Consider the following 15,265-nt stretch of genomic DNA (forward strand, 5'->3'; position numbering starts at 1 on the left):
ACAGCTCTAGAGGCCAGAAGATCAAACTCAGAGTGTTGAGAGGGCCATGTTCTTTCTGACGCCTCAAGGGGAGGATCCTTCTTTGTCTTAACCAGATTCTGGTGGGTGGTGGCCATCAATCACTGGTGTTGGCATTTTTTGATTTGCAGCTGCATCACTCTGGTCTCTTCCACTGTTGTCACATGGAATTGTCTCTGTGTGTTCCTGTCTCTGGAAACAATTTAAATAGAAATGTCAATTTTAAAAAAACAAACTGTTGATTACTATGCTCTATTTAGATATTTCCTCTAACCCACACCCACCTCCATTTCCCCATATGTATTTGAGAAGGAAAGAGGAACTCCTGTGAGCTCTCATTTTGGAAAAAATCAATGATACAGTGTTTTACTAGAGATGCCTCTTATCTAAAATATTTGAATTAAATATAAAATCTGGGGAAATGATCACCCAGTTTCCCTCTTCTAGAGGCATGATCTAAATGATAGGCAGCAGAATATTTTATAGCCATGAGGTTTGCTGACATTATTGATTTGATCCAGAATCTGTATTTTCTCACTAAAGAAAACAGTATTCTCTCTTTCCTTTCTTTAATTTATAATGTTGATGTCTTAAGATTATTGTCAGAGAGGATGCTTGTAGTTCAAATGATTTGGCTGTATTTCACCAGTATTATTACAAGCTAGTCAAACAATGGCTGGGCTCCAGTATAGACCTCGGTCCCTTTGTTCCACTGGGATACGGATGTGAAAGCCACTGTTTCCTTATATTCCAAAGACCAAATAAATAAAACAAATAAATAAACACACAAAAAAAACAAGTAAATGAAACTATCTTAAAACCAACTTTCTTTTCTTCCTCATCCATGTTAATTCTCTTCTACCTAAAATTACTTCCTGGAAGTGATTTTTATGTTTCTTAGAGCCTCTTTATGTATATATCCACACTAATGCATATAAAACTGTTCCTTGTAGATCTTTTACTTTTTCCATTTGAAGAATTATTTTCACATGTCATATAGAGTTTATCCATTGTCCTAGATATGCATTTTTCCTGTGTATTTGAGAATCATAGGAAGATAAATTCTACTCTTGAAAATGTTAACTGGTGACTGAGACACAGAAAGCTATTCTTCTTACCATTTTTCAATAGTGAGTAGTAGATTCTGTAGGGGTGGAATTTTAAGATGTAAGTATACTGTTTTTCTACACTCCAATTATGTTCCCCTTATCATAGAAATTGACCAGTGAAGTGTGCTGCTGACTTTTCAGAATCCATGTACATACAATCCATTAAGTTATTAGCTATAACGTTGGTCAGAAAAGCATACTGTGAAATGTTGCTTTTATTTAAACTCCCACTATTTTCACTCCATGGTTTCAAGATTTGACTTCTTTATTGCCCTCTGGTGGTGGACTCTGTGAACTGCATATTTACGGGTCTGGAGCACATATCTTTCCGGAGGTATTCAACTCCTCAGGTACAAGCTAAAGAGTAGATGATAAGAAGCATTCATATTTATTAAAACTAATTAAGAATATCAGTAGCCTAACTGTTGTTTCTAAAAATATAAAATATTTATCCTTCTGTTGTCAAACAACCATATTTCATGAAAAGAAGTATAAATCCTTTTTTGCTTGCAATAAAAGAACAATGATTGAAGGTATTCTTCATTTGGACCAAATACCTTCTCTGAAAATATAAGTTAAAATAGGAGTTGAACTTTGCAAAATATTCTTTAGTAAATAATACTCCACATATAATTTCAAATTATCATTGAATTTTACCTTAAATTTAAATATCTATATTGACTTAAATGGTGTACTCTGTAATTTCGGATGATTCCCTCCTTTATATCTTCTTCCTCTCTTCAACAAATAAAATACATATGAATGCCTAACATGAGGTAGGGTATTCTCTGTGAAATAATGATGTTGGTATACTTGATTTTGACTTAGCAGAGGGATTGAGCCTCTATGTTGGTGAATTCTCCCCAGATGGTGCGTGGGGAGAGGGTCAGGCATGTCTCTGTGCTCCTGAAGTTTTCTCTGTGAAACTGTCAACCTCCAATATCAGAAATAACTTCCTTCGTCAGAAGGGCTTTTCAGACATTAAAAGTTTTCTCTTAAAGTGCAAGTATTTTTAAAATCTATAAAATATAGGGCATTATACATTTTCTTTAGTTACTACAATCTGAATTTTAACTGAGAAGACTGGGGACTCCATGTATGTGTACACGCATGCATGCATGCATGTTTGTGTGCTACACACATGTCTCTGTGTGTGTGTGTGTGTAGGTCTACTGAGGATACAGAACATATTCTGGACATGAACGAGCAGTGGTGTATCAGAAGGGAAAAGAATAAAAAGGACCAGCTTCACCTGCTTAATTTGTCCCCTGACCTGGTGTCGTCTTATTTTCCACCATCCTTTGCTGATCTGTATACTAAATACCCAGGGTTCCTGGGTACCCCCAGGTACCTCTGTAAGTTTTACAAGCCTATCAATATCCCATGTACAGTGGATGGAACCTGGACTTTTTGCCCATATAGTTTTCCTTTCCCTCAGAGTTTTTGTCTGAGTTATGTCATGGGGTAGGTACTGTTGTGAAAATTTGTGCTCACTTGTTCAATAGAAACTACTTATTTAACTGTTTAAACAAATAAACAGCATCTTGAGTCAGTTGCACGGCACCTCCAGTCTCCGCAAAGCAGAGTTACTTTGGGACAGGAAGTTCTTTTAGTTTCCCCTTAAATCAAAATACAAAGTTATTGAGCAATTCTAGGACCAACCCTATAGTTGCAAACTTGGGAAGAGATCACAGGATTCTGTAATCGTCTGCTTATCCCCTTACTGGGACAGCAAATAGCTCAATAGTTCTTATACTGAAGTTAAAAGGAAGAATAATACCGGAACAAAGTCTGCATTTAAAGTCTGTGTCTTATTTTTATTTTCTCTTGGCACATAGTAGGTAACCGTTAAATGTTCTCTTGATAAATATTAAAAACACACAAGATACTTCCTATACTAGGGGTCATAAAATTTCAACTTTTCTTTTGGTGTAGGGGTTGAGGATGAAAAGTTTGGAAACTTCTGGTCCATGTTAATGTTCCTGCTTTGAGAACTGCAGGGCGCAGCTTTTAGATGGAAAAGGTTGCCAAGAGGACCAGAAGTAGAATAAAGGCATTTATGTAATTCTTCCTTATAATTTCATTTATTGGTTTTCAGCATCTAACTTAGAAAAGTTGCCTGAGGCTGCCTAGGGTCTGCAATAAGGATCACAGCTGTGCTGTCCTACCCCCTCCCCACACGTGGGAACAGAGCCTCCCCAGCAGTGCTAATGGAGCCCCATGGCTTTCCGCCCACCTCGGTACTGCTCAAGGCAGTGGCTTTTTTCTACCAGCCTCACCCTTCTCCATGTGAATCTTTTTCTTCTTTCCAGTTTTATTGAGATGTAATTGACATGTAACACTGTATAAGTTTAAGGTGTACAGCATCATAATTTGATACATGTATATATTGCAAAATGATTACCACAATAAGGTTAGTTAACACATCCATGACCTTACACAATTAATTTACCTGTGTGTGTGTGTTATGAGAACATGTAAGATCTACTATCTCAGAAACTTTTGAGTATGCAATAGTGTTGTTAACTGTAGTCACCATGCTGTACATCAGACTCCCAGGATTTATTCATCTTATAACTGGAAGGTTATACCCTTTGACCAACAACTCCCCATTTCCTCCACTCCCCAGCCCTTGACGGCCACCATTCTACTCGGTTTCTGTGAGAGCAGCGTATTTAGATTACACGTAAAAGTGAGATTATGCAGTGTTTGTCTTTCTCTCTCTGAGTATTTCACTTAGCATAATGCCCTCAAGGTTCATCCAAGTTGTTGCAAATGGCAAGATTCCCTTATTTTTTAAGGCTGAATAACATTCCATTCTACATATGTGCCATATTTTCTTTATTCATTTGTCTGTCAATGGACACTATAGAAACAGAAACTCACTCAGTTCCTACAAGTGTCCAAGGTAACAATAGACAAAATATGGATGTTGGTGGGTGTAGATCCAGGCAGTAGGTTAGACTACATCCCACAGGCAGGAAGGCCACTATTTTAGGAGGAGCTGCTTTGAATATGAATCAAATAATAATTGATTTATATATCACCAGTTCAGAACTAACTCATCTGTTTTAGACACCTCACCACAGATATGAAATGAGAATGAGTGGAAAAGGAGGCTTCTGAAGGCAAACAGTCATAAAACCCATTATTATTCTGTAAAAAGGAGACTATACAGTCTTACCTTTAGAACCTCAAATCAAACAAAGAGATGTAGCAGCCTCAGTAGGATATAATCACAACAGAAAAAATACAAGCAGAAGGCAGAGGAAAAAGAAGTGCCATTTGGTATGGGAATAACTAGCTCTGTATGTCTCAAAAGCCTCCTATAAACATGTCTGGGTGTCAATATAGTGTGATAATTAATATCCATAAACCCTGAGTCTTAAGAAAAAAGAACTGTATCTTTTGCTTTCTTTTAGAAAGGGACAGAAAGGTAACTATATTTGCTTTAATAAATACAGAGACTTAGTGCACTTAAATATTTGATCAAATAATTAAAAAAATGTTTCTTACAGCATACATCATTTTCTGATGAAACAGGGGTAAAATAAGGTTCTAGGGTGTGAGGAGGGCATGAGGTATTATACACATTTTCTTTTCTGTCCTTTTGTAGCTGAATATCCTTTTCCAGGCCTAAAGAAGTAGTAAAATTATGGATCTAAGATTGAATAAAAGGTTTCATAGACATATTTTACATATATGCCATTAGATTTCCACAGAGTTATTTCAGGCTGCTGACAGGCTGCTTGCTTGAGCTGAGACCCCTCTAAACAAAGCCCAGGAAGAAACTAACAACTGTGAAAGCCAACTTATTTCTTCTGTGAGTAACTTGGCTGCAGAGCAGACTAATTACCCGTTTAACCACACTGTTTGAACTCATTGTACTTATCTGGGAATCACTATTCTGAAAGTAGAGAAGGGGACTAGGGAAGTTAAAAGAGACAAAAGATGTAAATATGGTCTCTTTGCAGAATCTCAAAGGTCAGGCAACAGGCTTATTTCTGATGGTTTTAAAAAGAGAAGCTGAGCTGTGGTTTAAAGGTCCACTTTGGAATTCAAGTTCTACCTCAGGTGCAGCCTGAATGCTAGTCTCCACCTGGAGTGAATCACTGAAGGATCATTTCTCAGCACATAGTCAGTGTTTGTTAAATTTTCATATTATTTTATCCCAGTGAATAATACTGATGAGGGATTTTGAAACTATTAAATTCCGCCAAAGGACTTGATTTTGTAATGATACCAAACCTTGGAAAATAAAGGAAGTAGAGATTGGTGAATCCTTGACAAATTATTAGAGTTATAACTGATTGTTTCATAAGGAAAGGTAGGGAATGGATCATTTAGGAACCTGAATGAATACTTTGAATCTCATCTATTTCTGTTAAAACTACAGGTTAGTTGAGTTCAAAAATTGTAGGTATAAAAATTGTGTTTTTTGGTAATAAAATTTGTTTTAACCCTTCTCTCAATTATGCATTTAAACGTTGACCAATTCACAAGTAACTGTTTACAGTCAATGGATTGGCAAGTGGCTTTGGGATCATTCATTTTATAGTCTGGGATTTCCAGTGTTATCTTTATTTTCCCATGTATACTCTATTTCATACATTTTATTAGCAGTAGTAGTAGAAATAGTAGTAGTAGTAGTATTATTTAGTTAGAGTAGAATTGTTTCTATAACTTCTTATGGTCAGACATATACTAAGCAACACACATTTTGAAAGCACTGGTGTTGGAGTAAATTCGATGTTGATGAGACTAGTCACTGCCCTTAAAGGAGCTTGTCTTCTAGTTGGAAAGATGTGACATATACAGTAATCTGAGGCATTAAGTAAATACATGGGTCTGAGGGCAGAAGATCCTGAAGGAAGCAAGCTGCAAAGAACTCATTTTGAATCCTGGCATTAATATTGGCAGATCTCCTCACACCTTTTTAGGACAGTTATAGACAAAGCAAGTAGGACTGGAGAATACACTACAATGGCCAAAATAAGATTTAATGTCATTTCAGCCTAGGGGATTCTTTCTAGGCTTTGAGCATAAGATAATTTAAATGCCACCTAAATAGTAAATTTACTTTAATGCTGACAATGTAGAAAAGGTATTTTGCTGCAAAAGTATACACAGTAGTAACAAGTGGATTTTGGAAGAAACTAATATTTTGCCTTATGCTGATACTACACTATTGCCCTAGACCTAGCAGCAGCCTTTACTCTTTGTTGTTTTCTTCTAAGACTAAAGAGTTTCTTTATTTTCTTCCACCAACAGATCTCAGAGCACTCTGAGTGCACTGGCCAGTTGGGACACAATTATCATTAGAATTCTTGGCTAGAGAAGAAAGCTCCTAATTTAAGAATGGCTTTTTGCCTTCTGAGAGCTCAGAAGAGCAAATTGCAAGCCATCTACATTTATAAAACATGTTTTAGTATGGAAGATTTCAAACATCTACAGAAGTAAAAAGAAAGAAGTAGAAGCTTTCATCAGTTGTTCTCATCAAATGTCAATTTCAGGCCAATATATTTTCCCTACATCCTCTCTGACTACTACCGCCATAATCCCCAGCAATTTTAAAGCAAATCCCAGGTTTCTTTTTCCCAGTGAAAACGTCAGTATACATATTTCTAAAATGCAAGAACTGCCCTTTTTAAGCTCAACTGTGTCATTATCACACATCCGCAAATAATAATAATTCCTTAATATCAACAAATAGCCAGTCAGTTCATGTTTCCTTGATTGTCCTATAAATGTATTTTTATTTTAATAACCATTATTTATTTGATTGCTGATCCAAACACAATTTCTTTTAAAGTATAGGTTTAAAAGAACTCAATTTGCTCATTTTTCTTGCAAGTGTTTGTCATTGAATTCAAAGCATTCATCCAGTAGGGTTCCCAACTGTCTGGATTATGCTGATTGCATCCCCTTTATGCTTATATATTTATCATGCTCCTTTGGCCCATGTATTTACTGTCAGTTGGTAGATAGATCTAGAGCACTGACATAATTCAGGTGTGATTTTTTGTCAAGTTTACTTCATAGATAATATTGATGAATTCCAAAAGGAACTATAAAGTGTCTGTCTTACTGTGACGTTGCAGCCATTAATGATCAATGTCTAGATCCATTAATTTCTTAAGGGTACCAAATGGTGATATTCTACTAATGAGATTATTATTCATTTACTAGCTAGAACATTATTTCATCAACTACTTGGTTGCCCTGAGTTACAGTTTAATTAGGAAAGGAAGAATAAATGTTTCTTTTATTTTATTTACCAGTTTTACAAAAAAAGAAAAAACAGGAGAGAGAAAGGTTGACTGCAAAGTAGCTTCCGAAGATGACTAATGAGGTATTTTCTTTCTTTGTTGTTGTTTTCAGTGAGGTTGTTATAAATATCGATGCAGAGATGGTCCCCTCTTAGGTTCACGGATCCTGTTCATGTTGGCTCCTGAGTCCTTTCCACACAACCACAGTAGTCTTTGAAGTCTTCCCAGCTCTCTTGTACGACAAGGTGTAACAGGAACATGTAGTTCGTTTCTTATGCTGGATTTGAAATCAGCTATTTCTCCAAGGAGGCATTATCCACTGTGTTTATTCAAACTTGTGTTCCTTCTAGTTTAACCTTCTCTCGAGACATGATTTTTTTTAAACAAATTACTTACTGAATTTTTTCACCTTTTCAAATCTTGCTATTCTCCAATCACTTCATTTCTGATTTTTTCTAATTTCTTTTATGTTTTTCTTAAAACCAGTTTCTATTCCTTTTAAAATTTCTTTTACTTTTTCCGCAATATCAGGCAATAAATTTCATTTGTTCTGTGGACGTGTCTTTCTGTCACGTTTTCAGGATTTGCTGGAACTTTCTTTTCACCCTTCTTTTTTCTTTTTTTTTCTCACTGATTTTCTACAGGATGTGAGTGGAATACTCTTCTGTCACTCCTTTTTAAATGAAATAAGTTTCCACTTTAGGAGGGAATCATAGATCAGAATATAATTTCTAGCTTCAGAACTCCAGGGCTCACTATCTTCTATTATTTTCACAACATAATTTTTAAAAATGACCTTAAAATTTCTAAAATCTTCCTCCTTGGCCCTCCTCTGCCCATTTACCCAGGGCTCCTCTTTCTTGTCCTTGTTGAGTATGGGGGTTTGTTCTGGAATGGTGCTTTGGTTTGATAGGTGTCAAGGTTTCACAGACCCCAGAACACTTGGCATCCTCAGAACATTTCAAAGTTCTTGCACTCAGCTGCAAAGTGGAGCCTGCAACGTTCACTCCTGGTTTCTGTCGCTCTTCTCAGTGTTTTTCAATCTCAGTGAGTTCTTGAACCATAGTAACCTTTGGCTCTCCTGAAAGAGAGAGAGAGTCCTTCCCTCATCTTCCTCCCACACACCTTGGGATACACATATGTAGGTCTTTTTCCTGTTGTTGATTTGTTCCTACCTGTCTGTATGTTGCAGTTCATGTGGACACCTTGTTGTAGATGTTGTCTGTGGGTTTTTGATCTTGCTATTCTAGATGCTTTTCTTTCTTCTTTGTGGGGGTGGGGGCTTGTGTATTGAGGGGAGGGGTGGCATATTCAGGAATAAAAATCTTCTCTGTAGCCACCATCATTTCCCCAGAATCCTCTGCCATTAATATTTAAAAGAAAATCATAGGACTCATTATCCGGATCCTTAGGATAATCATTACATTGTATCTGTCTTTTTTCCAGGCTTCAAGCTGCCTGTGGCTCCCCACGTTAGTATACTGACAGGACTGGGCAATGCCTAATTTGACAGGCTCTTTCTGTACTACCTTCCTCCTAATCATGACAGTCTTGTACGCTATACGTAGTCTTCTTTACTGATAGGGAATTTAGAAAATACAGGAAGCCATGGGTTTAATAGCTGAAAGTGGAATTAATGTATTATTTTTCTCAGGTAAAATATCATAAGACTCCTTAGGCCAAAGTTGTAAAATGAAATCGCAAATTTCCTGGAATCATTTTGCAAACGTGAATGCCCACATAAAGTACACTAGGACTTGAATCCAAGGAATAACACATTTTTAGAGCCTCCAGATTTATAAACTTAGTGCAATTCTGCATTACTTCTTAAGGCAACTGAAGAAAATAATTTTGTGATCAAATAAATATTGATTTTTTTAACATAGTTATTTTAAAAGTTTATAAAGCTTTTAAAAAATGTTAAGGCTCTGTCAGCCTCATCAGTTGTTATTTCTTTTCTAGAATCTTGGATAAAGGAACAGTCGTTTGAGGGGAAACATGGTATAAAATGGGAAGATAATCTAACAGTGAAGATAGTTATATCTCTTCCTGTGTGATGAACTACTCCTAAGCTTGGTGGTTTAAAACAGCAGGCACTTTATCTCCTCACAATTTGTGAATCAGCAGAATGGGCTGGGATCCCCTGGGTGGATCTGTCTTGCTTTCACCTGAGGTGACTCCTGAGGCTGCCATCATCTGGTTGCTGGACTGGGGCTGGTTGCTTTCACATGTCTGGCCATTGGTGCTGGCTGTGGCCTGGGCCTATTCTCCACTAGGTTAGCCAGGCTTCCTAACATGTCAGGTTTCCATGAGGACAAGCCCTAAAGCACGAGTACTCTCCAAGCTTCAGCTCTTGATATGCCATTGGGCCAAAGCAAGTCATGTGACCAAACCCAGGTCAAGGTGGAACAAAACTACACAGGGTGAGAAAACGGGGGAGAGGGGCATTTTCACTGGGGGTCAGTAGTCTAACAAACTGCTGCAATAACTATATAAAGCCCCCCGGAGGACAACGGGCAAAAAATAAATGTGTGCAGGGTGGGGTGGGGGTTTGGCATGGGGGGGCAAAGGCAGTAAACAGGGGCTACCAAAATCTGAAGATTCTGGAATTTTTGGAAAATCCACTGGGATTACAGGAGTTACACAACCATGTTCTGACACCAGAAGAAAGGTCCCAGTTGAGCATCAGGGAAGTCTAGCGCTCTTCCTCCATCGCATCAATTTCCACATTTCTTTGACTCAGCATATTTGTAGAATGAATCATGACTTTCTATAAATTTTTAGTTCAGTTTTTCAAAGAAATAGTGACCTCGCTTCTATCTGCCGTGCCACAAAAATGCCGTAGAAAAAAATTCCTTCTGTTAAATCGCTCACTAGGTGAAATTGTATGTGTAACCTAGTACCAAAGAGGTATTAAGAATCGCCACAGCCGAGCCGGCCCTCCGCACCACACACCCTATAGCAGCCAGTGGGTGAGCCGGGAGTCGAGGAGGTCACCGTGGGAAGGAGGGGCGCGGGCAACGTGTCAGCCTCCTTCCGTCTCCGTGGAGCCACCTCCTGCCTCTGGTACAGGGAGTCGTCCACAGCAGCCGTCGGTGGCCAGCCTTGAAGCGCTGTGTTCTATCTAGGTCAGTAGCTTCCAAGACTCCAGTTGGATTCATTGGAGTAGGCAACGTGGGGAATCCAATGGCAAAAGAGCTCTTGAAACATGGCTAGCCACTCACTATTGCTGATGTGTTCCCTGATGCATGCAAAGAGCTGCTAGATGCAAGTGAACCCGGTAGTGTCTTCTGCAGCGGATGTAGCCGAAAAAGGTGACAGAATTATTACAGTGCATCAGTGCGCTAGAAGCTTATACTGGAGCAAATGGAATTCAAAAAAAAGTGAAGAAAGACTATTAATAGATTCCAGTACTGTTGATCCTATGGTTTTGAGAGAATTGGCCAAAGAAGTTGAGAAAATGGGAGCAGTTTTCTCGGATGCCCCTGTTTCTGGTGGTGTGGGAACGGCTCGGTCTGGCAACCTCACACTTAGGATGGGAGGGGTTGAGCTGCTGTGGTGCATGGGCTCCCATGTGGTGCATCGTGGAGCTGTCGGGACTGGCCAGGCTTTGAAGATCTGCAAACACTTGCTGTTAGCTATTAGTAGGATTGGAACTGCTGAAGCTATGAATCTGGGACTCAGGTTAGGGCTTGACCCAAAACTCTTGGCTAAAATCCTAAATAAGAGCTTAGGATGATGTTGGTCAAGTTACACTTACAATCCTGTACCTGGGGTGATGGATGGAGTTCACCTGGCTAATTACTATCAGGGCGGATTTGGAGCAACACTCATGGCTAAGGATCTGGGATTAGCATGAGGCTCTGCTACCAGCACGAAGAGCCCAATCCTTCTGGGCAGTCAAGCCCATCAGATCTGCAGGGATGTTGTGCGTGAAGGGCTACTTCTCATTCGTGGTCCAGTTTTTGCAAGAGGAGGAGACATTCTGAGTTTGCCCTCTGGCTGTGAACACTGAAACATTGAAACCAAACTGTGTCTTGGAGCCCCTTATGGCTCACTCCACAGGAAAATGGGCTTAATCAAAGGTCAACTGTCTGCTTTTGAGTGTCTAGGTCAGGGGTCCCCAACCCCTTGGCCTCGGACGGGTACCAGTCCACAGCCTCTTAGGAACTGGGCTGCACAGCAGGAGGTGAGTCGCAAGCAAGCCAGCTATAAGCTTCATCTGCCGCTCCCTATGGCTCACATTACCGCCTGAACCCCACACACCCCGCCTCCCCTCCCTGGAAAAATTTGCTTCCAGGAAACCGGTCCCTGGTTCCAAAAAGGTTAGGGACCTCTGGTCTAGGTCACAATAGATCCTGGGATTTTTCACCCATTTTAAACTGCTTATTCTTTTTATCTATTTAACAAACATCATCTGTAATTTTTTTTTCTGCAAGCCACTGATGGTAACTGCTAGCTAGCTAGCTGATTGGCCTTTTTCAAAAGTTTGATTCCTGAGCATCTTCAGCTAAAACGCTGCCTACTTCACTCAGGATATTATTTACTCCACTTTACAAATAAAACTAAAATTGTTTTCAACAGGATAAAATCTATCCTCGAGGAAAGAAAAGAAATTGGTGTGAGAAAAGGTATTAGAGAAAGGGGAAGTATAGTGAATTACTACCTGTGTGCCTCAGAAAATTTGTCCTGTTATCCCAGTGGTGATATTCTTGCATTGAGATTACTGGTTTATTTTCTAGGAGTTGTTAAAGCAAGAGAACTCCTTGCTGCATGTTATGTAATTTGGACTCTGTTACAATTATCTTGGTGTGCCCCTCTTGTAACAACTTCCCATACTCAGCAAACTGTTTTTTTTCATATTTTTGCTTCCTTGTACATTTTTACTGCATATTTTTTACTTCAAAAGAATGACATCTTTAGAACTGTTTCAGAGCCAGCGATGATACGTGCTTTAGATCATTATTACACTATGCTAAATATAACCATATTCTTTTGAATTCCAATAAATTTCTATGCTGATAAAAAAAGAGAGGCACATTTCATCAATGTTTAAATAGTATCCTTCCTCCTCTAAAACTTAAAATAGGATTCAGTCTGATTCCTAAAGGGTTATTTTCTTCAACAACAAGAGCTGACTTAGGCCATTTCTTGGCAGTGGAATCTGAGCGTAGAGGTCTCTGACTGCCCTTTGATTCTCACTCACGGTATCCTGGGTGAATGTAATGGATGGGCGTGCCCTTATGACTTAGCCCACTGCTACTGCTCCTGATGAGGGTTAGTGGTGTGGGCCACTTTAAATCTTGCCCAGCAAAGTGCTGACATCTGGGGTTTCCTATCAAGTTTACCAGATATTCCACAGTAATTTCATAATTTACACAACATAAAAACACTGATCTTGAGCTTAGGAAAGCATTTCATTTAAACAGATACAGAACACTACTCTACAAAATGGTTTAAAATTTGTGAGCAATTACATTAAATAAACTCTAATATAAATTAATCTAATACAAGTAAACTAATAGTTGCAAAGCTACTGGTCGCTTCAGAAGCGGTGGCTACGGATAACTTCAAAGTTGTTTCCTCAGTGCATTAAGAGGCGAAACTATTTGCTGTCAACTTCTTCTTGGGGAAGCTTTTTTCCTTAGTTTGATGCTGATTCGCGTTATGAATGTATAGGAACCATTACTGGTTCTTCCTTTCCATATTCAGTGCACCATTATACTTCTATCCTCTTAAGATCTGGATATCTGTTACTGCTACTGTTAGCTGGAGCCTGGCAGGAGGAAAGCTATCAAGAAAAAAGGTCAACAAGTGTTAAAGAGTTTTAGCATACTACTGAGACTTTTTATCTACCATAATCATAAGAAATAATAATTAAAATTACAGCCTGGTCAGTGAGACTTTGAGTAAATTGTGGAAGCATCCATGTTTCCTACAGTTTCAGGGGATGGATATTTCCTGTTATTAACTCTATATCCTCGTCAACTGGAACAGAGAGACCTTTCTCTGTTGAAGCAGTTTTGTCTTTTTCCTGGGCATTTTCAGTTTTCTCTTATGAGAGACTTGTAAAGCTTACCTACACAAACTTACACATACACGTATAAAGCAAAGAAGGGATAGAGTAGTCTTGAGAGGACACTGTTTTGTAGCAGGCACACAAGACAGAGGTAATACTCCCTGATTGCATTTGCCTCCCTAGCCCCATCTCCTTTGTGGAAAGCATCAGCATTCTGAGTGGTCTCTGCACCCCACTAACTGGACGGAACACTGCATTGGCATTCTTAGGGAGCACTGATGGTCCCTACGGAAACTGTGGTTAGAGCTTGTGCAGCCAAAGTGCACAGGAAAGAATCAAATATACTTCATATAACATGCTTACTCTGTTTTGCTTAATTAGCACTTACTCCCTGTAAAAGGCTGATTTCTGCTTTGACAGGGAGTAATCGAACTCTGTATTCACCCAAACCATAAAATTAAAGTTAACATACCTCAGCTTTTCATCCTACTGGAAGAAATGTATGAAATCTAAAGTTATTTTTTAACTGCTGCTGTTTAGAATGCCTGAGGCCCATTTGCTGAACTTGTTAAAGAGCAGTGTTAATGAGGGTATTTTTCGTTTCTTTCTTTTCCGACCACAGCATGAATGCTCAGCCCAAAGTGTGCCCTGTTTCCCACAATAGAGACGGGGAAAAGTGCGAGTCTTTCACCACAAAGCATGAGACAACTACAAGTACTTCTCTCCCAGAGTTAACATTGATGAGAGTCTTTGTGGAAAAGGACTTCCTCTTTTTGCGGGAATACAGTAGAAATGCAAGTCATATTCTCCATAATTTCACTACTGGAAAAATAATTTTATAGTCCATATATATATATGTTTGTGTGTATATATATATATATATACACACATAAATATATATATAATATATATATATATATATATTTTGCGGTACACGTGCCTGTCACTGCTGTGGCACTTCCAGTTGCAGAGCACAGCCTCCGCACGCGCAGGCTCAGCGGCCCTGGCTCACGGGCCCAGCCGCTCCGTGGCATGTGGGATCTTCCTGGACTGGGGCACGAACCCATGTCCCCTGCATCGGCAGGCGGACTCTCAACCACTGCGCCACCAGGGAAGCCCCATAGTCCATAGTTTTTTATTGGTCTTCTTAAAAACATACACAGTGTTTACAATAAGGAGTAAAAGAGAAGATTTTCAATGCGATATTTCAAGGAGTATTTTGTAAAGGCGGGATCCAGTCCCAACTTTGGAAAATTAACACACACCTATGAGATCAAAGAGTCACCTGCAAAAAATTTTATTATGTTTTTCTTTCATACTAGTTTCCTAAAGGTGCATTGTTACTTCTTGGTAATGTAATAGTCAGAAATGACTATATGGTGGCCATTTGAGGAAGAAGTAGCTCTTACATAAGTGTCTAGTGACCTTATCTCTTTTGATACAATACCTCTTGGTTTCAGAGGCTTGCACAGATTTCCTCTAAATGAATAAACTTAGTAAGATTTTTCTAACTATCAATTAATCTAAAAGTAGATTTAGAAATCTACTTCTGAAGCAGTTAAGTAATTATTGGTCAGTTCTCTTTCTGATTGGTACTTCTTTCTGCAAAACAAATCCCTGTACTTAGAACAATGAATACCACCATCCCTGGCTCCTTGATTATTACACAGTGATGTTTCTTGAGAAAAAAGCTTACCCTTTTTTGGGGGAAACTTCAGTCCATGAAGTAAAACTTCATTAAAACTAGATCTGCTTCTAATGCCAGTGTGATGAAGATCAGTATCCCCTTTCTTTTGACTTTCCAGGCTGTGTGAAGAGAATGGTATGGTTTGGTTTAGGAAGGGTTGTAG

The 15,265-nt window shown here is 38.8% G+C and overlaps 1 protein-coding gene and 1 pseudogene across 1 annotated transcript in view; both read left to right on the plus strand.

The window, feature by feature from the left end:
* LOC132494225 (3-hydroxyisobutyrate dehydrogenase, mitochondrial-like) overlaps window positions 1-11,385 on the plus strand; it is a 37,023-nt pseudogene extending 25,638 nt beyond the window's left edge.
* The window catches only part of LOC132494370 (large ribosomal subunit protein eL21-like), a 171,403-nt gene that overhangs the window by 28,019 nt on the left and 128,119 nt on the right, over window positions 1-15,265 (plus strand). The window lies entirely within an intron of this gene.

The sequence above is a fragment of the Mesoplodon densirostris genome, chromosome 7, assembly GCF_025265405.1.
Source record: "Mesoplodon densirostris isolate mMesDen1 chromosome 7, mMesDen1 primary haplotype, whole genome shotgun sequence".
In the NCBI taxonomy this organism is placed as follows: domain Eukaryota; kingdom Metazoa; phylum Chordata; class Mammalia; order Artiodactyla; family Ziphiidae; genus Mesoplodon; species Mesoplodon densirostris.